Raw genomic sequence first — 23,071 nt, 5'->3', positions numbered from 1 at the left:
CTGCCGTAGCAGACGAACGATTGTTGCGTGCGGCCGTCCCAAGCGAGTGATTGGCGGTACCCCACGCGGCCTGCTCTCGCCCATGACGTCAACTGTGAAGCAGACGGCGCGTAGCATTCTGATCATTATTATTATTAGAATTTCAATAATTTTACACGCCGCGGTATTAACCGGGGCGGCCGCTGGACTCGAACCGTGAACCGCTGCAACGAGCGGCACGTCACCCCGCCCCCGCCTCTGTGATGGCCACACTCTGCTGATGACTCCGCACAACGGCGAAACCGGCATGCTTCGCCATCACCGTCGCAAGCGTCCGTTTCCCGTGAGCTCCACGGAAGAAGGCCCTTTGCCCGAAACGTCAGCTTATTGCGCGTTTTTTGTTGTTTGTAATAAGAAATCCGCGTTTCGCTACTGCATATGCAGGAATCGTCTGTTATGTTTGAAGATGAATTTATAATTTTAAAAAAAGTTGTTTTCGTTCCTATGGCTTTTACCGCATCTCTCGTGAATTCTAGGAAATGCAACTCTCAGGCTCATTAAATGAGTGAGCGTGCGTGTGCGCGTGTTTGTGTCCACACACACGCACACGTTGAGCGGTTAGCGCGCTGCGCTACGAACCCGGCGACCAGAGATTGATTCCTGCCTCATTGGAGTACCTGGTGCGGTGTGTCGTTAACATCGGCACTGGGGAGACAGACGGCCGGGCGTGGTGCTGCCCACCCACCCTCCTCCTGTGCCGTGCCGGCCTTCATAACAGGCGCTACCCGCTAACGACACTTGCCCCAACAGTCTAAGGCTACACGGGGGATCTTTGTCTGTGTGTACACAGGAACTGTGGCAGGCACCACCACCGCCAGCTGCTGCTGCCGCTGCCGCCGCGTTATCGGCCTTGAACAGAACGCGCGAGCCGCGTGGCCTCGAGCCGTGGCCGGGAGCGACCCCGAGGATACGGAGTTTGCGTCTCTCTCACGCCGTCTCTGTCTCTCTCTCTCGCCCTGTCTCTCTCTCTCTCCGTGTGTCTCTCTCTCTCTCTCCGTGTGTCTCTCTCTCTCTCCGTGTCTCTCTCTCACGCCGTGTCTCTCTCTCACGCCGTGTCTCTCTCTCACGCCGTGTCTCTCTCTCTCTCGCTGTGGTCACGCACATTTTTTCCCGGGTAATTCGGTTTTTCCCTCCAGCATTTAGAACCAACACGCGCGTATAGTATTTGGCTGCTGCTATAAATGTCCACGTGATGAGCCGCTTCGTTGAGCTGTCATTTGGGGCCAGGTCGCTTCAGAAAAAGAGCTGCATAGCTCAGTGGGCTGCAGCTGGTGAAATAAAAAATGATGTTCAGTCTAACAGTGGTATCCCTACCCGAGCCCAGGGGTTTGGAGTGGGGGTGCTGAACGGGATGCACATCACAGCAATCCCTCCGTGAGGTTTTCAAATGTAGAATGTTTATCGGTGTCGGGAAAACACCAGTGGTGCCCCCCCCACAGCCCAGCCCGGTCACACAGACGAAAGGGGCCCAGCACAATGCTGCTGCATCCCCACACTGGCGCGGCGATTCTGAACGAGACCAAAGCCGAGCGGCGCTGAGCCGGTCCTCTGGAACGGCCCCGCACGGAACCGCGCGTTGTTGCAACGTGCGGTTCCGTGGCCTCGGCCCCTTCCCTTCGGAACCACCCGAGCCCCCCCCCCGCCTACACACCCCACCCCTCCACCACCACCGGAGGGAAGCGATCGTAATTTGTCTGCAACAATGTCCAGCGCATTCTTGAGGCCGCTCACCCCCCCCCCACGCAGCTCTCGGTGGCTCTGCGTTTTTCCCTCTTTCCCCGAGGGCAGACGCTGCCGCCGCCGCTGCCACCAGTCTCGTTACCCCCCCCCCCCACTCTGCGGGCACGCCAGACCCTGTGGGCAGGGGCTCTCGTCAGACCCTGTGGGCAGGGGCTCGCCGTGTGGACTATGGGGGGAGAGGACCCCGTTCAACGCAGACAGCCGAAGACAACAAACAGAGACACCCCCCCCTCTACGTGCCGCTAGCGAGTAGCGTCATCTACGAAGGCCGGCGCGGGCCTAGGGGAGGCCCAGGACCGGCGAAGATGACCGCCGCTGGTGTTGGCGACCGTGAGCGGGAATCGCCGCTCCCCCGCCCCGCGGGAGCCGCGAGTCTCCGTGCGCCCGGCCCGGATCGTGATGTTTGTGATGATGATGATGTTCGTGATGTTTGTGATCAAGGTGCTGGTGATGTTTGTGATGTTTGTGATAATGATGATGTTGGCGATGTTTGTGATGATGATGTTGGTGATGTTTGTGATAATGATGATGTTGGCGATGTTTGTGATGATGATGATGTTGGTGATGTTGGTGATAATGATGATGCTGGTGATGTTTGTGATGATGATGATGATGTTCGTGATGTTTGTGATAATGATGATGCTGGTGATGTTTGTGATGATGATGTTGGCGATGTTTGTGATGATGATGATGATGGTGATGTTTGTGATAATGATGATGCTGGTGATGTTTGTGATGATGATGTTAACGATGTTTGTGATGATGATGATGATGATGGTGATGTTTGTGATAATGATGATGCTGGTGATGTTTGTGATGATGATGATGATGTTCGTGATGTTTGTGATGATGATGATGTTCGTGATGTTTGTGATCAAGGTGCTGGTGATGTTTGTGATGTTTGTGATAATGATGATGTTGGCGATGTTTGTGATGATGATGATGTTGGTGATGTTTGTGATAATGATGATGTTGGCGATGTTTGTGATGATGATGATGATGATGTTGGCGATGTTTGTGATGATGATGATGTTGGCGATGTTTGTGATGATGATGATGATGTTGGTGATGTTTGTGATAATGATAATGTTGGCAATGTTTGTGATAATGATGATGTTGGCAATGTTTGTGATGATGATGATGTTCGTGATGTTTGTGATAATGATGATGTTGGCGATGTTTGTGATGATGATGATGATGATGATGGCGATGTTTGTGATGATGATGATGATGTTGGTGATGTTTGTGATAATGATAATGTTGGCGATGTTTGTGATGATGATGATGATGGCGATGTTTGTGATGATGATGATGATGTTGGTGATGTTTGTGATAATGATAATGTTGGCGATGTTTGTGATGATGATGATGTTCGTGATGTTTGTGATAATGATGATGCTGGTGATGTTTGTGATGATGATGATGTTCGTGATGTTTGTGATAATGATGATGCTGGTGATGTTTGTGATGATGATGTTGGCGATGTTTGTGATGATGATGTTCGTGATGTTTGTGATAATGATGATGCTGGTGATGTTTGTGATGATGATGATGTTCGTGATGTTTGTGAAATTGATGATGTTGGCGATGTTTGTGATAATGATGATGATGATGTTGGCATTTCGTACCTCTCTCTGCGCACGCGATTGGCTCAGAGTTGGCGATGCGGTTTTGCAGCGATGGAATTTAGTTCCAGAAACCCCCTAATTGGAAAAATGTGCCCCAGCTTTCTTAGCCCGAGCCTTCTCCAGCGGCTCTGACTAGACACGACACGGCCATAAAGCGCGTGGCGAGATTCCCACAGCGGAACCTACAGCCCATGGTCAATCCACTGCTGGATGAGTGCCTCCCCCCCCCCGTCAGTGCGGGCCATGGGGTTTGCCGGTCAGTGCGGGGCGGTGGAGGAGTGTAACGTTGACTTGGGAGCACAGAAGTGCAGTACAAGGATGGATCGTTTCCCCAATGCTGACGTTTGATGTTTACACTCGTACACAAAGATCCCCCGTATAGCCTTTAACAGAACGTCGGGGCAAGGGCTGTAAGCGAGCACCTATGAAGGGCTGCATGGGGTAGCAAGGTAGCCAGCACCACGCCCCGGCCGCCTTTGTCTCCCCAGTGATGATGTTTACACACCGCGCCAGGTGCTCATTTAAGGCTGAGTCGACTTAGGAGAGGCTCGATAACGGGTTCACATATCACTCTCCGCTCCTTTCAAGAGCCGAATGGCTCACAGGGTAAATCCTAATAAATGAAACTGAAACTAAAACTGAAACTTCGTGAGCCGTGGGCAGGAATGAAACCTGTGCTGTGCCGCGTTCATTTGGGGCGGTGCGCTAACGACTGCGCCACACACGCACACACAGTCACACACGCACACACACACACACGCGCACACACGCGCACGCACGCACTCACACACACACATGTCCGTGTTAAGGTCACGGGTGTAACACAATTGGCCAGTGACCTCATGCGGGACGACTGCGACCCCGTGGCTGCACCACTGCGCTCGACAGCGCGATGCCCCCCGCGAGTTTCTTTTACAACACCAGGTCCCTCAAGCCCCCCACCCCTCCAACCCCGCCCCCCACTGCCCCCCCCTTAACACCCACGGCCCCCACCCAACCCCCACGGCCCCCCCCAACCCCCACTGCCTCCTCCCAACTGCCACACACCAAACCCCCGCTGCTCCCATCCAACCCCCACTGCCCCCGCCCCTCAACCCCCACCGCCCCTACACGAGCACTCGCCACTGATGTGAGCCGTGGCCGGGATTGTAAATCAAGACGCTGGCTCCATACAGTGCAGTGCGCTCACCACTGCGCCACCGCTCCCCGTCCCACACACGCGCAGATACAAAAACCCCATTGCTGAGAAACATTCCGGGAATCCAGTGGTGGTAACCCTCACCACGACTCACCCCACCTCACCCACGACTCACCCCCAACTCACCACGACTCACCCCACCTCATCACGACTCACCCCCAACTCACCACGACTCACCCCACCTCCGACTCACCCCACCTCACCCCACACTCACCCCACCTCACCCCACACTCACCCCACCTCACCCCACCCACGACTCACCCCACGACTCACCCCACCTCACCCACGACTCACCCCACCTCATCCAACCTCACCCACGACTCACCCCATCACCCCGACTCACCCCACCTCACCCCCAACTCACAACGACTTACCCCACCTCACCCCACCTCACCCCCGACTCACCCCACCTCACTCTCTCACACACTCACTCTCTCACACACTCACTCTCTCACTCACTTACACTCTCTCTTACTCACTCACTCTCACACTCTCACTCTGACACACTCACACTCTCACTAACTCTCTCAATCACTCTCTCACTCACTCTGTCACTCACCCTCTCACTAACTCCTACCCTGCCCTGCAGAAAGGCAGCCGAAAAAACAATTGCAAGATGAGTGAAATCCCGAATGCTGTTGATGTTGGTTGTATGTTGATGTTGGTTGCATGTTGATGTTGGTTGCATGTTGATGTTGGTTGCATGTTGATGTTGGTTGCATGTTGATGTTGGTTGCATGTTGATGTTGGTTGCATGTTGATGTTGGTTGCATGTTGATGTTGGTTGCATGTTGATGTTGATTGTATGTTGATGTTGGTTGCATGTTGATGTTGGTTGCATGTTGATGTTGGTTGCATGTTGATGTTGGTTGCATGTTGATGTTGGTTGTATGTTGATGTTGGTTGCATGTTGTTGTTGGTTGCATGTTGATGTTGGTTGTATGTTGATGTTGGTTGCATGTTGATGTTGTGTGTATGTTGATGTTGGTTGCATGTTGATGTTGGTTGCATGTTGATGTTGGTTGTATGTTGATGTTGGTTGCATGTTGATGTTGGTTGCATGTTGATGTTGGTTGCATGTTGATGTTGGTTGCATGTTGATGTTGGTTGTATGTTGTTGTTGGTTGTATGTTGTTGTTGGTTGTATGTTGATGTTGGTTGTATGTTGATGTTGGTTGTATGTTGATGTTGGTTGTATGTTGATTGTATGTTGTTGTTGGTTGTATGTTGATTGTATGTTGTTGTTGATGCTGACCGTGTTGTTGTTGTTGACGACGACATGAACGTGGCGACGAGGGTCAGGGTCACAGCGAGGAGGGTGAGGGGGGTGGGGGGGGCGACCCTCGACATTCCACGTGGCACTCACGGCACGCGGTGACGTCATAGCGGAGCCGCGCGGAATGCGGTGACGTCACTGGTGACTCCCTCGGGGCCACGCGGCGCGCCGGGCGCTTGCGCGGTGCAGCACAAAGACAAAGATCCCCGTATAGCCTTAACAGACTGTAGGGGCAAGTGCTGTTAGCGAGCACGTATGAAGGCTGGAACGGTACACGAGGGGGTGGGTGGCCAGCACCACGCCCGACCGCCTTTGTCTTCCTAGTGGCGATGTTTATACGCACCGCACCAGATACTAATTTGAGGCCGAGTCGACCTAGGGGAGGCCCGGGACCGTTTTAGATAATCGTCACTGCTGTTGGCCGTGAGCGGGAATCGAGCCCGGGGCGCCAGGTTCGTAGCGCAGCGTAGCGCTAACCACTACACCCACCGCTCCCACCACTACTACAGCCACACCACCACCACTACAGCTACACAACCACCACCACCACTACAGCTACACAACCACCACCACCACCACAGCTACACAACCACCACCACAGCTACACAACCACCACCACCACTACTACAGCTACACAACCACCACCACCACTACTACAGCTACACAACCACCACCACCACTACTACAGCTACACAACCACTACTACAGCTACACCACCACTACTACAGCCACACCACCACTACACGAACTGTACTGACCGCAACACGGAAATGAATTGTCAAGACCTTCATCCAGCAGTGAACTGACCATGGCTAATGATGATAATGAACGGTACAAAAGTCAGCTTAGACTAACAGTGCTATAGCAGCTCGTTTAGTTTCTATATCAATAATCATCCGGGCCACGACTAGCATCAGCTGCACCACCGCTGCACCACCGCTCTTCCCAAGCTCCATCGCGACCAGACGCTGCGAGTCGCTCCGCCGCTTCAAGATCACAGAGGGCGCCTGCGTGCATCACAATCGGCGTCTTACACGTGTCCAGTGAGAGGGGGGGGGATGGGGGGGGGCCTCTCCCCTCGCTGGGCGGTTGCACGCGAGAGGCTTTCCTGTGGTCACTCCCCAGGGCCCCTCCGCCCGCCTCCGACCCCATTCCTGCGGTGCGCCGTTCTCCCTCCTTCGACCGCCACTCCGCTGTCAGCCTCGACCACGGCTCCCATCGCGCCTGGCTGGCGACGTCTCCTCTGCCCTCGCCCAGCGGTCGCTGTTGGTGCCCAGCGCCACGCGCCATGGGGCCCCGCGCGCGTTCCCCCCCCCCGCCTCTCTGGGGGCCCCATCCACACCGTAGGGGGGGGGGCCTGGCCGCCTTGAATTCGTTCATTAAAAGTTGCCACAAATGAAGGAGGACCTTGGGGAGGGGCCTGGCTGGCTGGCTCATCGTGGCCAGCAGCGAGGGAAGGTTTTAATTAATGAGAGTGTGTCTGTGGGTCCTCCCTGGGCATCTGCTGTAGTGTGGCTCATTGGATTCCTCCCTTCTTCAGCAAGATTCTGATTCTGTGTAGAGAGTGGCGGGTTATGGACCGCAGATCACCCTGCACCGTCCCCTCCAGCGGGGTGGGGTGGATGATGACGATGTGGAAAGGTTCAAGAGGGAGAGATGGGGCAAGGAGGGATGGAGGGATGGATGAAGAGGGCCGGAGAGGCAGAGAGGGAGCAACTGATGATGATAAACTAAATCGATAAACATTTTTTTAGTTTACCAGGTAAAACCTACTGAGCGACCTGGCCACAAATGAAGGATTGCAACCAAATGCTCAAAACGCGTGATGTTGATTCTAAATGTGGAGGGAAAAACCGGAGGAACCGGAGAAAAATCCACGCGGCCACGGGGAGAGAGACACCGCAAACCCCACGTATACAGCAGCAGGCGTCGTCAGGCTCGGAGTCGAACCCACGACCTCCCGTGTACCAGGCGAGGTAGTTAACGTCTCGCCACCGTGGCGCCGATGTAGGGAGGGAGGGATGGAGGGAGGAAGGGAGGCAGGCAGGGAGGGAGCGAGGAGAAGATGGATGGGGAGAGGGAGGGATTGGTGTTGATGCGAAGGGAGGCAGGGAGGGAGGCAGGGAGGGAGCAGGGCTGTAGGTGCCGGATGGAGGCAGGGTGTGGCTCTCACGCAGAGCAGGAGGCGGCAGCGGGAGGCAATGCCTCCCCCCTCTCTCCCCCGCTCTCCCCGCTGTTCCCCCACATAGCAACCGCGCTCCGCAATTCGCGACCAAGAAGCCGACGCGGGCTCCCTCGCGCGCGCCTCGGCACGGGCTGCGCGCTCCAACTTGTCATGAACAACATCATCATCCGTGGGGGTTTTTCGGCGATTAAATCGTTCATTTATCCGAACCGGTCCCGGGGCCCCGCGCTCTCCGCGCGCACATTCCCAAGCCAACACCCACCGACCGGCGTGGTGAAGTATGGCCAAACATCCCCCTGCCCAACCCCAAACATGGCTCGACACGGCGGGAGGAGGCCGTCATCCAGCAGTGGATCGATCGTGGGGGACGGCGATGGAAACGCGAATACTTAATTCGCGTCAACTCAAGAGACTCCTGATAAGGTGTGCACCACACTCTGGGTAGAGAATCGTACGAATCGTGGCCCCTCTCAGTACAAAATGATTCACGCCTCTCCTCCCTAACCCCTTCCGCAACAAAACATAATTTTCGACGAAATCGAGTGCTTGACGGGAATCTAAAGCACTGCCCCCCCCTTTACCACAACCTTCCTGCCCATTGCCGTCTTAGTGTGGGGGGCCCACGACTCCTCATCCTCGCAGCAGCAGCAGCAGCCCCCGGTACAAGCCTCCCGGGGCCGTGACACCGGTCCAACAAGTGAGCCTCCTCCTGCTCCTCCACGTGCACGCAGCAGCTGCTGCTACTGCAGCAGCTGCTGCTGCGTTGCAAGTTGTGAAAGTTTGTTCGGCGCGCTCCACCACCACCACCCTCCTCGCCACACGCCGAGTGAGGCCACCACCACCCAACAAAGACAAAGATCCCCCTGTAGGCTTGAGTTCGGATGGAGGTGGGTGGCCAGCACCACGCCTGGACGCCTTTGTCTCCCCGGTGGTAATGTTTACACATCGCGCCAGGCACTCATTTGAGGCCGAGTTGACCTAGACGAGGTCCCGAACCGGTTCAAATACTCACCACTCATTGGTGGTGAGCGGAAATTGAACTCGGTCCGTCAGGTTGGTGGTGGGGCGCGTTGACCGCTACGCGACCTCCTCCCCACGACACCACGCACACGACACCACGCACACCACACCACGCACACGACACCACGCACACCACACCACGCACACCACACCACGCACACCACACCACGCACACCACACGCACGGCCACCACCAGCCACGCTCGATCCACTGCTGGGCGGACGACTGCCCAAGCCGCGGCCGCCAACTCTGGCACGCCCCGCACTGCCACTCGCGCTCCCCCCTCCCCCCCGCGACAACCCCCACCACCACCAATATTACCCCCCAAACACTACACACTCTACACCCCCTACACTACCCCCCACACACTACCACCCCCTACACCCTCCCCCCCTACCCCCCCTACACCCTCCCCCTCTACACCCTCTCCCCACTACCCCCCCCCTACACCCTGCCCCCCTACACCCTCTCCCCCCCCCTACCCCCCTACACCCTCCCCCCCCCTACACCCTCTCCCCCCCCTACCCCCCTACACCCTCCCCCCCCTACACCCTCTCCCCACTACCCCCCCTACACCCTCCCCCCCTACACCCTCCCCCCACTACCCCCCCTACCCCCCACACGCCTCGCCAGGGGTCGGCCCAGGACGGGAGCGGCAGTCACGCGACTCCTCCGCGCCGCTCCATCCCTCGCACGGCACTCACTCACTCACGCAGACAAAGAGCCCCCGTGTAGCCTGCACAGACTGGAGGGGCAAGTGCCGTTAGCGACTAGCACCTGTGAAGGCCGAGACGACACACGAGGGGTGGGTGGCCAGCACCGCCCCCGACCGCCTTTGTCTCCCCAGTGGCGACGTTTACACACCGCACCAGGCACTCATTGAGGCCGAGTCGACCTGGGGGAGGGCCAAGGCCGGGTTCATAGCGCAGCGCGCTAACCGCTACACCACCGCTCCCCACAAAAACCCCCACAGTCGCACCCATGTACACACACAGTCGCACACACGCACTTACACACACACACTTACACGCACACACACAGTCGCACACACGCACTTACACACACACACTTACACGCACACACACAGTCGCACCCACGCACTTACACACACACATTACACGCACACACACAGTCGCACCCACGCACTTAGTCACATTCACACGCATTTACACACGCGCGCACTTACAAAGACAAACGTCCCCAGTATAGCCTTAACAAGACTGGTGGGGCAAGTGCTGTAAGTGAACACCTACGAAGGCCGGCCGCCTTTGTCTCCCCAGTGGCGATGTTTTTACACAGCGCACCAGGTACTAATTTGAGGCCGAGTCAACCTAGGGGATGCCCAGGACCGGTTCAGATAACCGTCACCGATGTCGGCTGTTTGTGGAATTCGAACTCGCGGTCGCCGCTAGCTAACCACGGCGCCACCGCTCGACTCACGAACACTCAATGATCACGGCTGGCTACGTGCGGTGCGAAAGAAGTCCACCCCTCCCCACGCACCCCCTCAACCCTCCTCTTCGCGCCGCCCCCCCCCCTCTGTCGGGATGTGAGTCACCCAGCGAGGACAACCAGCTGATCGCTACAACATCGCGATGGCCAAGCGGCAATCCTCGCTGCAGATCAACATCATCATCACCGCTCCAGCCCTGGGCGCGCCACCTCTTCGTGCCACGTGCGAACCGCTGCGCCCCCCCCACCACCCTGTGACGTAACACAAGACAAAGACCCCCCGCCCCGCCCCCCGTGTCGGCAGCGCGCGCCGTCAGCTGATGACGAGGGGCGCCGTGCGTGAATCAATAACGACGAGTTCACTAAACACGTGGGGGGGGGGGCAACACGCGAGCACGCCCAGACATGCCCGGACAAGCTGGGGGGGGGGGGTACGAGGAAGAGGGACAGACGAGACACAGAGGGGGACGCGAGGTCACGGAACGACTGCGGAGCGCGGGAGGAGCGGGTGGTGGTGGTGGTTGTGGAGGTGGTTGTTGTGGTGGTGGTGGTTGTGGGATGCGGCGAGAGGAGGACGGGGGCAGGGAAATCTACCGGGGGGGGGGGGGGGCGGCGGGGAGAGTCTCCAGACAGCCGCTGGGACACGTGGACTGGGCGAGACGCGGCGAGAGACACGGGGGGGTGGGGGGGGGGACAAGGGGGGGGGGGCAGAGGGGGGGCAATGGGGACGGAACGAGCCCAGACTGGGCAAGGGAGGGAGGGGTGACAACTCAAGAGGAGACGGAGCCCAGACAGAGGGGTGGGACAGCGAGGCCCTGCGAGGCTGGGGAGGGATGGGGGAGGGAGTGTGGGGGGAGGAGGGCTGAGATGCGATTGGGTCAAGATGGGACACACGGGGGGGGGGGGGGTTAGTTTCGTTAAAGGAAACTGGAGTTCGTGTCGCTGGGGTGAATCCAGGGGGAGCGGTGGCGCAGTGGTTAGCGCACCGCGATTCGAAGCCGGCTACGCGAGTTCGGTTCTAGCAGCACGGCTCAGAGCAGGCGGCGAGTAATGTCGGAAGCGGCCCCACCTCCCTTGGCGTTCACCAGCGCGCGCACTGAACGACGGTGGTGAAGTCTGGTGAAGAATGGTGAAGTATGGTGAAGTATGGTGAAGTATGGTCAAACAACCCCCGTCATCGGCGCGGTGTGCTCAAGTCTTCGTCCAGCAGTTCTTCTCTCCATGTTGTACGATAATACAGGCGAATTACACCCTCAGACATATTAATATTGCACGTGTAGCAAATACAAAGGTCCCCCGTGTAGCCTTAACATGCTGTTGGGGCAAGTGCTGTTCGCGAGCACCTATAAGGGCGGGGACGACACACGAGGGGTGGGTGGCCAGGACCACGCCCGGCCGCCTTTGTCTCCCTAGTGGCGATGTTTACACCGTACAAGACACTCATTTTAGGCTCAGTCGACCTAGGGGAGGCCCAAAACCGGTTCAAATAATCGTCACCGGTGTTGGCCGTGAGCGGGACTTGAACTCGAGTCGCCGGGTTTGTAGCGAAGCGCGCTCACCGCTACACCACCGCTCCCCCATCATCATCATCACCATTGTCACCACCATCGTCACCACCATGACCATCATCAACACCACCACCTAACTACCACCATCAACACCATCACCTAATTACCACCATCACCTAATTACCACCACCATCATCACCATCACCTAATTACCACCACCATCATCACCCATCACCTAATTACCACCATCATCAACGCCATCACCTAATTACCACCATCAAACTTACTTCCTCTGGGGTCAATGAGGCTACCATTTGTGTAAAACTTAATTTAAATGTAAATATGCAAATACTTCAATGAAGGAAATCCTCGCTCCCTCCATGGGAACGTGGACTTGCCATCATCATCATAAGCGGAAGCGTGGGCGAGCGGTGAGGGAACGATGGCGGTGAGCGTGGTGGTGTCACGCGCCCTGGCATTCAACTTCTCCATCGGAGCGGTGGCGCAGCGGTTAGCGCACTGCGCCGTGAACCCCGTGGGATCCCAAGTTCGACTCCCAGCCACAAACTAAACCGACATCAGTGGCGGGTTCGATATTCGAACCGGTGCATACCCCCCCCCCCCCCCCCACAATACAAACCCGCATTGACCGGCGTGGTGAAGTATGGTCAAACAGCCCCTCGACGACTGAGGCCTCTCATCCAGCAGTGGATTAAGGCCTGTTAATGATCACGTTACCATGATTGGTCAATCATTGTTCTACAGCAATACCCCGACAGAACGTCTCCCACCTGTTACGTCGTTTCGTAAACGCGTCGTCGCTTCATCGTGAACGCCGCTCCCCGATTTGCGTCGCCTCAACCCCACGCCGACGTTGCCGACAGCATCATCGTCCGCCCTTTCTCGTCATCCGTCGCCCCCCACCACCCACTGCCTCCACCACCCCCACCACCCACTGCCTCCACCACCACCCCCACCACCCACTGCCCCCCCCCCACCCCACCCCACTGCCCCCACCACCACCCCCACCACCCACTGCCCCCACCACCACCCCCACCACCCACTGCCCCCACCACCACCCCCACCACCCACTGCCCCCCACCACCACCCCCCCACCACCCCACTGCCTCCACCCTGTAAATCGCTTCGATGAACGTCGTTTCGATATTCGTCGTCGCACCTTTGAGGAACGCATCCCCGGACGCAAACCGGGCATTGCCGTATCTTTATTTACTCAGCGGCACGTGCAATGTAAACAACATAAACTTTTACGCATTCAGAGTGAAACTAAGCACCTCGCGACGAGTCATATCGATATAAACTAAACTATTTTTTATGTTACCAAGTAATGCCCACTGAGCTACGTAGCTCTGTCCCAAAAGCCACCTGGCCACAAACGATAACTCGACGATGTGGCTCATCACGTGGCGATTCGTAGCAGAGAAAACCGGGAGAATCCCGAGAAAAATCCACGCGACCACGGGTGAAGGGAAGCACACGCAGACTCCAAATATTATACAGCAGCAGGCGCCAGGGTCGGGATCGAACCCGCGACCTCCTTCAACACCAGGCGAGGTTTAATTCGGAGTCGCATGAAGTCACGTGACGTCTGCCTCAGATCTTGGAGGCTGCTGCTGCTGCTGCTGTGGACGTGTCACACGGTGGTGCATATACAGTGCGAGCTCTGATGTCAATCTCGAAAAAGTGATTACACGCATAGTACTTGTGGCTTCAATTGCAACCGGAGCTGCCTGGGGCGAAGGTCCGGAAAATATTCACTCCAACCCCGCTGCAGGGTGAGATGGGCAGGCGAGGCACTCGAAATATCGAACCTTGATTAATACGCCCAAGATGATGATGATGCCACGATGTGATTAATCAATGGATTATGATTGTGTGTGCGCGGTTCTGGATTTTAAGTATGCTGAGTAATGTAGCCATACGGTACATATGTAACTGCCTAAACAAAGTAAACATTATTTAAATAAATCTCCACTGACCAGGGTGGTGAAGTATGGTCAAACAACCCCCGGGGACTGATCCGGGGTGGGGGCTGGGTCCGGACAGCCTGAACAATCCAGTAGCGGCTTGAACTGTTTAAAAAAATATTGAACGTATTCCTTGTTTTGCGCAAGGAATCCGTTTCCCACTACAACGCAAGTTGGAGCAGTGAGTCACCTTCCACCACGGATCTCTCCGTTCACTTCGCAAAAACAGAACACCCCGTTAAAGAAGAACACCCCCCCCCATCTCTCTCTCTCCCTGTTTCGGCGGCTCTCCCGTATCTGGGCCAAACCCCGTGGCGGCCTTAAAGGAGCACAGCGCGCAGGCGCGTGGTGCGTGCGTGCGCCTTACAAGGCCTCGTAATCATGGGATTCTTAGTCATCGCGGAGATGATGTCACCGCGGCGAGCAAACACGGCTCGCGAATAACTCAACTCCCCCACCAGCCGCAGCCACCGCCGCCACCCTCACTCCCCCAAAGACAAAGATCCCCTCCCGCATCGCCTTAAACAGACTTTGTTTTAAGGACAAGTTGCTACCCATGAAGGTCGGCAAACGGCACACGATGGGGTGGGAGCCCAACACCGTGGCGATGTTTACACACCGCACCAGGTACTCATTTGAGGCGGAGTCGACCTAGGGGAGCCCAAACACCGGCTCATACATAGATCGTTAATGGTGTGTTGGTCGTGAGCGGGAATCGAACTCGGGAGTTGCCGGTTCGTAGCGCGGCGTGTTGCTGTACACGCGAGTGTCGCTCATTGCCACGCGGTGTGTTTCTGGCAGGGGGAAGGAGGCGATGCCCAGGCGCATCAGGGACAGCCCTAAAAGTGCTTGCCCCACGCCACCGCTGCGTAAAGAGTTTAATCAGAGCGGGTTCTCAAGTCCCCTATGGTGGGTCAATTGGCCTCCTCCCCTCCTAACTCACTCCACTCCCCTCCACGCACTCTCCCACCTCTCCCCTCTCATCTCCACTCCTCTCCACGCACTCTCTCCCCGCTCATCTCACTCTACTCCCCTCCACGCACTCTCCTACCTCTCCCCTTTCACCTCACTCCACTCCCCTCCACGCACTCTCCTACCTCTCATCTCACTCCACTCCCCTCCACGCACTCTCCTACCTCTCCCCTCCCATCTCACTCCACTCCCCTCCACGCTCTCTCCTACCTCTCCCCTTCCATCTCACTCTACTCCCCTCCACGCACTCTCCCACCTCTCATCTCACTCCACTCCCCTCCACGCACTCTCCTACCTCTCCCCTCCCATCTCACTCCCCTCCACGCACTCTCCCACCTCTCATCTCACTCCACTCCCCTCCACGCACTCTACCTCTCCCCTCCCATCTCACTCCACTCCACGCACTCTCCCCACCTATCCGCTCCCATCTCACTCCACTCCCCTCCACGCACTCTCCTACCTCTCCCCTCTCATCTCACTCTACTCTCCTCCACGCACTCTCTTACCTCTCCCCTCTCATCTCACTCCACTCCCCTCCACGCACTCTCCTACCTCTCTCCTCTTATCTCACTCCACGCACTCTCCCCACCTCTCCCCTCTCATCTCACCCCACTCCCCTCCACGCACTCTCCTACCCTCTCTCCTCTTATCTCAATCCACGCACTCTCCCGCCTCTCCCTTCTCATCTCACTCTACTCCTCTCCACGCACTCTCCTGCCTCTCCCCTCTCATCTCACTCCCCTCTACGCACCCTCACCTCTCCCCCAACTCACTCTACTCACGTCCACGCACTCTCCTACCTCTCCCCTCTCATCTCACTCCACTCCCCTCCACGAACTCTCCTACCTCTCATCTCACTCTACTCTCCTCCACGCACTCTCCCACCTCTCCCCTCTCATCTCACTCTACTCCCCTCCACGCGCTCTCCTGCCTCTCCCCTCCCATCTCTACTCCCCTCCACGCACTCTCCCACCTCTCTCCTCTCATCTCACTCCACTCCCCTCCACGCGCTCTCCTGCCTCTCCCCTCCCATCTCTACTCCCCTCCACCCACTCTCCCACCTCTCTCCTCTCATCTCACTCCACTCCCCTCCACGCACTCTCCTACCTCTCCCCTCTCATCTCACTCGACTCCCCTCCACGCACTCTCAAGTTTAGAACTCCAGACATCCGTGCTCTCGACTCCCCGGCCTGCCCTGCGCTCGGGCAGCACGGCGTTGCATTGAACCGATGCACACACCCCAATCAACAATCAGACAAATCGCAGCTCCGTCAATCGACTGCTGGATGAAGGCCACCTCACGCCGCCTCGGTCGTGAGCGTGCTTTGACCAGACGTCACCGCTCAGTTCGCCTAATCACTGTGCCACCGCTCCACTGGCGAAACGAGCGCGTTCAATGATTTCAACTCACATGAGCTGCATGAGAGATGAACAACACCGCAGTGGAGCAGCGTGCGAGCCGAGCATTAACTCGGCCCAGCGTGGAGAGCAGTCGGCGGCGACACGGTCACGACTCGTGACGGAGTCGCAGGACAGGGTTGATGGCGCGCGAGGAGATGGAGCGAGGTCACCGGTAGATTGTCACGACATCGCAGGGTCGTGAGAGACGGCGACAGCTTTGGGAGGCCTTCATCCAGCAGTGGATTGATCATTGCTGATGACGAGTTGAGAGTCTGTCCCGGATGGTAGCGGTGGTGGTGTTCATGGTCGAGGTGGCGGGCGATGGTGATGATGGTGTTCATGACGGTGTTGATGGCGGTGATTAGCACGGTTGGCTACGTACGGTGCGAAAGAAGTTCAACATTCATACACATGCGTACAGTAAATTTAACTTAACTATCAACTTTTCGTGCGTAGTTTCGTGGTTAGCGCTGCCCTACGAACCCAGCGACCCGAGTTCGATTCCCGCTCACGGTCAACACCAGTGACGATTATCTGAACCGGTCCTGGGCTTCCCCTATGCCGACTCAGCCTCAAATGAGTACCTGGTGCGATGTGTATAAACATCGCCATTCGGGAGACAAAGGCGGCCGCGTGCCGTAGCGGCCTTCAAGGGCAGCTCGCTAACAACTCGTGACCCAACAGTCTACTGAAGGCTATGAGGGGGATCGTTGTGTTTGGTGATTATGATGGCAGTGGTCCTGATGATGGTGCTGATGATGCTGATGATGGTGCTGATGATGATGGTGGTGCTGATGATGATGGTGCTGCTGATGCTGATGATGGTGCTGCTGATGCTGATGATGGTGCTGATGATGATGGTGCTGCTGATGGTGCTGCTGCTGATGGTGACGGTGCTGCTGATGGTGCTGATGATGATGATAATGATGATGATGGGATGGTGACGATGATGGGATGGTGACGATGATGGGATGGTGATCATGGTGCTGATGATGATGATGGTGCTGATGATGATGGTGCTGCTGATGATGATGGTGCTGCTGATGATGGTGCTGCGGCTGCTGATGATGATGCTGCTGATGATGATGATGGGATGGTGACGATGCCGAGGGGTGCGGGTGCTGTCCGGGAGGCGCTCACCTCGGCTCCTCCGCTCCTCGCGCGCAACTTCGCGAGTGACGCGCCACGGCCCGCGCCGTCAGCTGTTAAAGGGCGGCACCGTCAGCTGTTAAAGGGCGGTGACGTCAACTGGTCCATTGCGAAAGAGCGGCGCGCGCCAGGGGGCGGGACGGGGGGACGGGGGGGGCCTGGTGGTGACGCCTCGTCCCGAGGGTGGGGAGGGGTGGTGAGGGGTGGGGGAGGGGTGGGGAGGGGTGGGGTGGTGAGCTCGGCTCTGCAGGGGTGAGCCCATTCGTGAATGGCGAGTTGGGGTGGGGACTGGGGAGGGTGGAATGGGGTGGAGGGAGAGCTGGGGGCGGTGCAAGGTGAGCTTCGTGGTGAGGTGTTGAAGCTGGCAGTGGTGGTGAGCTGGTGGGGAGTGTAGTGAGCTGCTGGTTGAGTGTGGTGAGTTGGTGGTGAGTGTGGTGATTTGGTGGTGAGTGTGGTGATTGTGGAGAGTTGGTGGTGAATGTGGTGAGTGTGGTGATTGTGGTGAGTTGGTGGTGAGTTTGGTGAGTTGGTGGTGAGTGTGGCGAGTGTGGTGGTGAGTGTGGTGAGTTGGTGGTGAGTGTGGTGAGTTGGTGGTGAGTGTGGTGATTGTGGTGATTTGGTGGTGAGTGTGGTGAGTGTGGTGATTGTGGAGAGTTGGTGGTGAATGTGGTGAGTGTGGTGATTGTGGTGAGTTGGTGGTGAGTTTGGTGAGTTGGTGGTGAGTGTGGTGAGTGTGGTGAGTTGGTGGTGAGTTTGGTGAGTTGGTGGTGAGTGTGGTGAGTTGGTGGTGAATGTGGTGAGTGTGGTGAATGTGGTGAGTTGGTGGTGAGTTTGGTGAGTTGGTGGTGAGTGTGGTGAGTTGGTGGTGAGTGTGGTGATTGTGGTGATTTGGTGGTGAGTGTGGTGAGTGTGGTGATTGTGGAGAGTTGGTGGTGAATGTCGTGAGTGTGGTGATTGTGGTGAGTTGGTGGTGAGTTTGGTGAGTTGGTGGTGAGTGTGGTGGTGAGTGTGGTGAGTTGGTGGTGAGTTGGTGGTGAGTGTGGTGAGTTGGTAGTGAGTGGTGAGTGTGCTGGTGAGTTTGGTGAGTGTGGTGAGCTGCTGGTGAGCTGCTGGTGAGCTGCTGGTGAGTGTGGTGAGTGTGCTGGTGAGTGTGGTGAGCTGCTGGTGAGCTGGTGGTGAGTGTGGTGAGTGTGCTGGTGAGTGTGGTGAGTGTGCTGGTGAGGGTGGTGATTGTGGTGAGTGTGCTGTTGAGGGTGGTGAGTGTGGTGAGTGTGGTGAGTGTGCTGGTGAGGGTGGTGAGTGTGGTGAGTGTGCTGGTGAGGGTGGTGAGTGTGGTGAGTGTGCTGGTTTGTGTGGTGAGTGTGCTGGTGAGGGTGGTGACTGGTGAGTGTGCTGGTGAGTGTGGTGAGCTGGTGAGCTGGTGGAGGGGTGTGTGGGGTGTGCTGTGTTGGGTGACTGCTGCCCGCTGCTGCTGTGCGGAGTGGGGGGGGGGCAGTGGCGACTCGAATGTGCGTGACGCACGCCTCGGTCACGTGCTCACTCACAGACGTGGCATGAGCGGTGGTGTATGTCATGCGGTAGGCGGGGGAGGTAATAGATGTGGTGCGAGTGGTAATCGATGTAGTGTGAGTGGTGAGTGTGAGTGGTTATCGATGTGGTGTGAGTGGTGGGTGTGAGTGGTAATCGATGTGGTGTGAGTGGTGAGTGTGAGTGGTAATCGATGTGGTGAGTGGTAATCGATGTGGTGAGTGGTGATCGATGTGGTGTGAGTGGTAATCGATGTGGTGTGATTGGTAATCGATGTGGTGTGAGTGGTGAGTGGTAATCGATGTGGTGTGATTGGTAATCGATGTGGTGTGAGTAGTGAGTGGTAATCGATGTGGCGTGATTGGTAATCGATGTGGTGTGAGTGGTGAGTGGTAATCGATGTGGTGTGAGTGGTAATCGATGTGGCGTGATTGGTAATCGATGTGGTGTGAGTGGTGAGTGGTAATCGATGTGGTGTGAGTGGTACCGAATTAAGCCACGCGTCGTTCTTGCTTGGGTGCGGTTGGAGAGGGCGCAGGGCGCTGTGTTACTGTGTGCGGTGACTCAAATGGGTACCTGGTATGGTATATAAACATCGCCACTAGGAAGACTAAGGCGGTCGGGCGTGGCGCTGCCCATCCACCCCCTCGTGTATCGTGCCAGTCTTAAGTGCTCGCTAACAGTCTATTCAGGCTGTACGGGGGGTCTTTGGGAGTGAGTGGTGTGGTGTGTGAATGGTGTGTGTGGTGAGTGTGGTGTGTGAGGTGTGTGGTGTGTGTGTGTGTGGAGTGTGTGTGGTGTGTGTGATGAGTGTGGTGTGTGAGTAGTGTGTGAGTAGTGTGTGTGAGTAGTGTGTGAGTAGTGTGTGTGAGTAGTGTGTGTGGTGAGTGTGTGTAGTGTGTGTGTAGTGAGTGAGTGAGTAGTGTGTGTGGTGAGTGTGAGTAGTGTGTGTGTGGTGAGTGAGTGAGTTAGGTGTGTGAGTGGAATGCAGCGAGCGAGTCACCCTGTGGTGGCCGCGTGGTGTGTGTGTGGTGTGAGTGGTGTGTGAGTGGTGTGTGTGTGGTGTGTGAGGAGTGTGTGGTGAGTGAGTGATAGTTGTTGTGGTGTGTGAGTGGTGTGTGTGTGGTGTGTGTGTGTGGTGAGTGAGTGAGCGCGTGTGGTGTGTGAGGAGTGTGGTGTGTGTGTGAGTAGTGTGTGGTGAGTGAGTGAGTGAGGTGTGTGTGGTGTGTGTGGTGTGTGTGTGAGTAGTGTGTGGTGTGTATGAGTGGTGTGAGTGTGAGTGCGTGTGTGTGAGTACGTGTGTGTGAGTGGTGTGTGTGAGTGGTGTGTGTGAGTGGTGTGTGTGTGGTGTTTGTGTGTGTGAGTGGTGTGTGTAAGTGGTGTGTGTGTGGTGTGTGTGTGTGGTGTGTGTGAGTGGTGTGTGAGTGGTGTGTGTGTGTGAGTGTGGTGTGTGTGAGTGGTGTGTGTGTGTGGTGTGTGTGTGTGAGTGGTGTGTGAGTGGTGTGTGTGTGTGTGTGAGTGTGGTGTGTGTGAGTGGTGTGTGTGTGTGTGAGTAGTGTGAGTGAGTGTGGTGTGTGTGAGTGGTGTGTGTGTGGTGTGTGTGTGTGAGTGGTGTGTGAGTGGTGTGTGTGTGTGTGAGTAGTAAGTGTGGTGTGTGTGTGAGTGGTGTGTGTGTGAGTGGTATGTGAGTGAGTGTGGTGTGTGTGTGTGGTGTGTGAGTGGCGTGTGAGTAGTGTGTGTGGTGTGTGTGTGGTGTGTGAGTGGTGTGTGAGTAGTGTGAGTAGTGTGTGTGGTGTGTGTGTGTGAGTAGTGTGTGTGGTGTGTGAGTGGTGTGTGTGAGTGGTGTGTGTGTGTGTGTGAGTGGTGTGTGTGTGTGTGTGAGTAGTGAGTGTGGTGTGTGTGTGTGTGGTGTGTGTGAGTAGTGTGTGTGTGAGTGGTGTGTGAGTAGTGCGTGTGGTGTGTGTGTGGTGTGTGTGTGGTGAGTGAGTGAGTGAGGTGTGTGAGTGGAATGCAGCGAGCGAGCGAGTCACCCTGTGGTGGCCGCCGCGTGGCTGCTGACTGTGGTGTGTGAGTGTGAGTGGTGTGTGTGTGAGTAGTGTGTGTGTGTGTGGTGTGTGAGTGTGTGAGTGGTGTGTGTGTGAGTAGTGTGTGTGTGTGTGAGTGGTGTGTGAGTGAGTAGTGTGTGAGTGTAGTGTGTGAGTGTGGTGTGTGAGTGAGTGTGGTGTGTGAGTGAGTGTGGTGTGTGGTGAGTGTGAGTAGTGTGTGTGTGAGTAGTGTGTGTAGTGTGTGAGTAAGTGTGGTGTGTGTTGAGTGTGTGTGGTGTGTGAGTGTGTGTGGTGTGTGAGTGTGTGTGGTGTGTGTGAGTTGTGTGAGTGGTGTGTGTGTGAGTAGTGTGTGTGTGTGTGGTGTGTGAGTGAGTGTGTGTGGTGAGTGAGTGAGTGAGTGTGGTGTGTGTGTGAGTGTGGTGAGTGTGTGGTGTGTGAGTGTGTGAGTGGTGTGTGTGTGGTGTGTGAGTGGTGTGTGAGTGGTGTGTGAGTGGTGTATGTGAGTGTGTGTGGTGAGTGAGTGAGTGTGGTGTGTGTGAGTGTGGTGAGTGAGTGAGGGTGGTGTGTGAGTGGTGTGTGTGTGGTGTGTGAGTGGTGTGTGAGTGGTGTGTGTGAGTGTGTGTGGTGAGTGAGTGAGGGTGGTGTGTGAGTGTGTGTGGTGAGTAAGTGAGTGTGGTGTGTGTGAGTGTGGTGAGTGAGTGAGTGTGGTGAGTGAGTGAGTGAGTGTGGTGTGAGTGAGTGTGGTGTGTGTGTGAGTGTGGTGAGTGAGTGAGTGTGGTGAGTGAGTGAGTGAGTGTGGTGAGTGAGTGAGTGTGTGTGGTGAGTGAGTGAGTGAATGTGGTGAGTGAGTGAGGGTGGTGTGTGAGTGAGTGTGGTGTGTGAGTGAGTGTGGTGTGTGTGTGGTGTGTGTGTGTGAGTGGTGTGTGTGTGTGAGTGAGTGTGGTGTGTGTGTGTGGTGTGTGTGAGTGGTGTGTGTGTGTGGTGTGTGTGTGAGTGGCGTGTGAGTGGTGTGTGAGTAGTGTGTTTGGGTGTGTGTGGTGTGTGAGTGGTGTGTGAGTGGTGTGTGAGTGGTGTGTGTGTGTGGTGTGTGAGTAGTGTGAGTGTGGTGTGTGTGAGTGGTGTGTGTGAGTGGTGTGTGTGTGGTGTGTGTGTGAGTGGTGTGTGAGTGGTGTGTGTGAGTGGTGTGTGTGTGTGGTGTGTGTGTGAGTGGCGGGTGAGTGGTGTGTGAGTAGTGTGTGTGAGTGTTGTGTGTGTGAGTGGTGTGTGTGAGTGGTGTGTGTGTGAGTAGTGAGTGTGGTGTGTGTGTGTGTGAGTGGTGTGTGTGAGTAGTGTGTGTGTGAGTGGTGTGTGAGTGGTGTGTGTGAGTGCGTGTGGTGTGTATGTGGCGTGTTAGTGGCGTGTGAGTGGTGTGTGAGTAGTGCGTGTGGTGTGTGTGTGGTGTGTGTGTGAGTAGTGTGTGTGGTGTGTGAGTGGAATGCAGCGAGCGAGCGAGTCACCCTGTGGTGGCCGCCGCGTGGCTGCTGACTGTGGTGTGTGAGTGTGAGTGGTGTGTGTGTGAGTAGTGTGTGTGTGTGGTTTGTGAGTGAGTAGTGTGTGTGTGAGTAGTTTGTGTGTGTGAGTGGTGTGTGAGTGAGTAGTGTGTGTGTGAGTAGTGTGTGTGTGTGAGTGGTGTGTGAGTGAGTAGTGTGTGTGTGAGTAGTGTGTGTGTGTGAGTGGTGTGTGAGTGAATAGTGTGTGTGTGAGTAGTGTGTGTGTGTGAGTGGTGTGTGTGTGAGTAGTGTGTGTGTGAGTAGTGTGTGTGTGTGAGTGGTGTGTGAGTGAGTAGTGTGTGTGTGAGTAGTGTGTGTGTGTGAGTGGTGTGTGAGTGAGTAGTGTGTGTGTGAGTAGTGTGTGTGAGTGGTGTGTGAGTGAGTAGTGTGTGTGAGTAGTGTGTGTGTGAGTGG

At 56.3% G+C, this 23,071-nt stretch overlaps 1 long non-coding RNA gene across 1 annotated transcript in view; it reads right to left on the bottom strand.

The window, feature by feature from the left end:
- Positions 1–17,624, bottom strand: part of LOC144730871 (uncharacterized) — a 28,199-nt gene extending 10,575 nt beyond the window's left edge. Inside the window, exon 1 of the long non-coding RNA XR_013587873.1 lies at positions 16,418–17,624. This is a non-coding gene — a long non-coding RNA (uncharacterized LOC144730871). The remainder of the gene's footprint in view (positions 1–16,417) is intronic.
- Between the last annotated feature and the right edge of the window lie 5,447 nt (positions 17,625–23,071).

The sequence above is a fragment of the Lampetra planeri genome, chromosome 37, assembly GCF_965212315.1.
Source record: "Lampetra planeri chromosome 37, kcLamPlan1.2.h2, whole genome shotgun sequence".
Lineage (NCBI taxonomy): Eukaryota > Metazoa > Chordata > Hyperoartia > Petromyzontiformes > Petromyzontidae > Lampetra > Lampetra planeri.
Note: the sequence above shows the minus strand (reverse complement) of the source record. Positions and strands in the feature narration are given on the sequence as shown.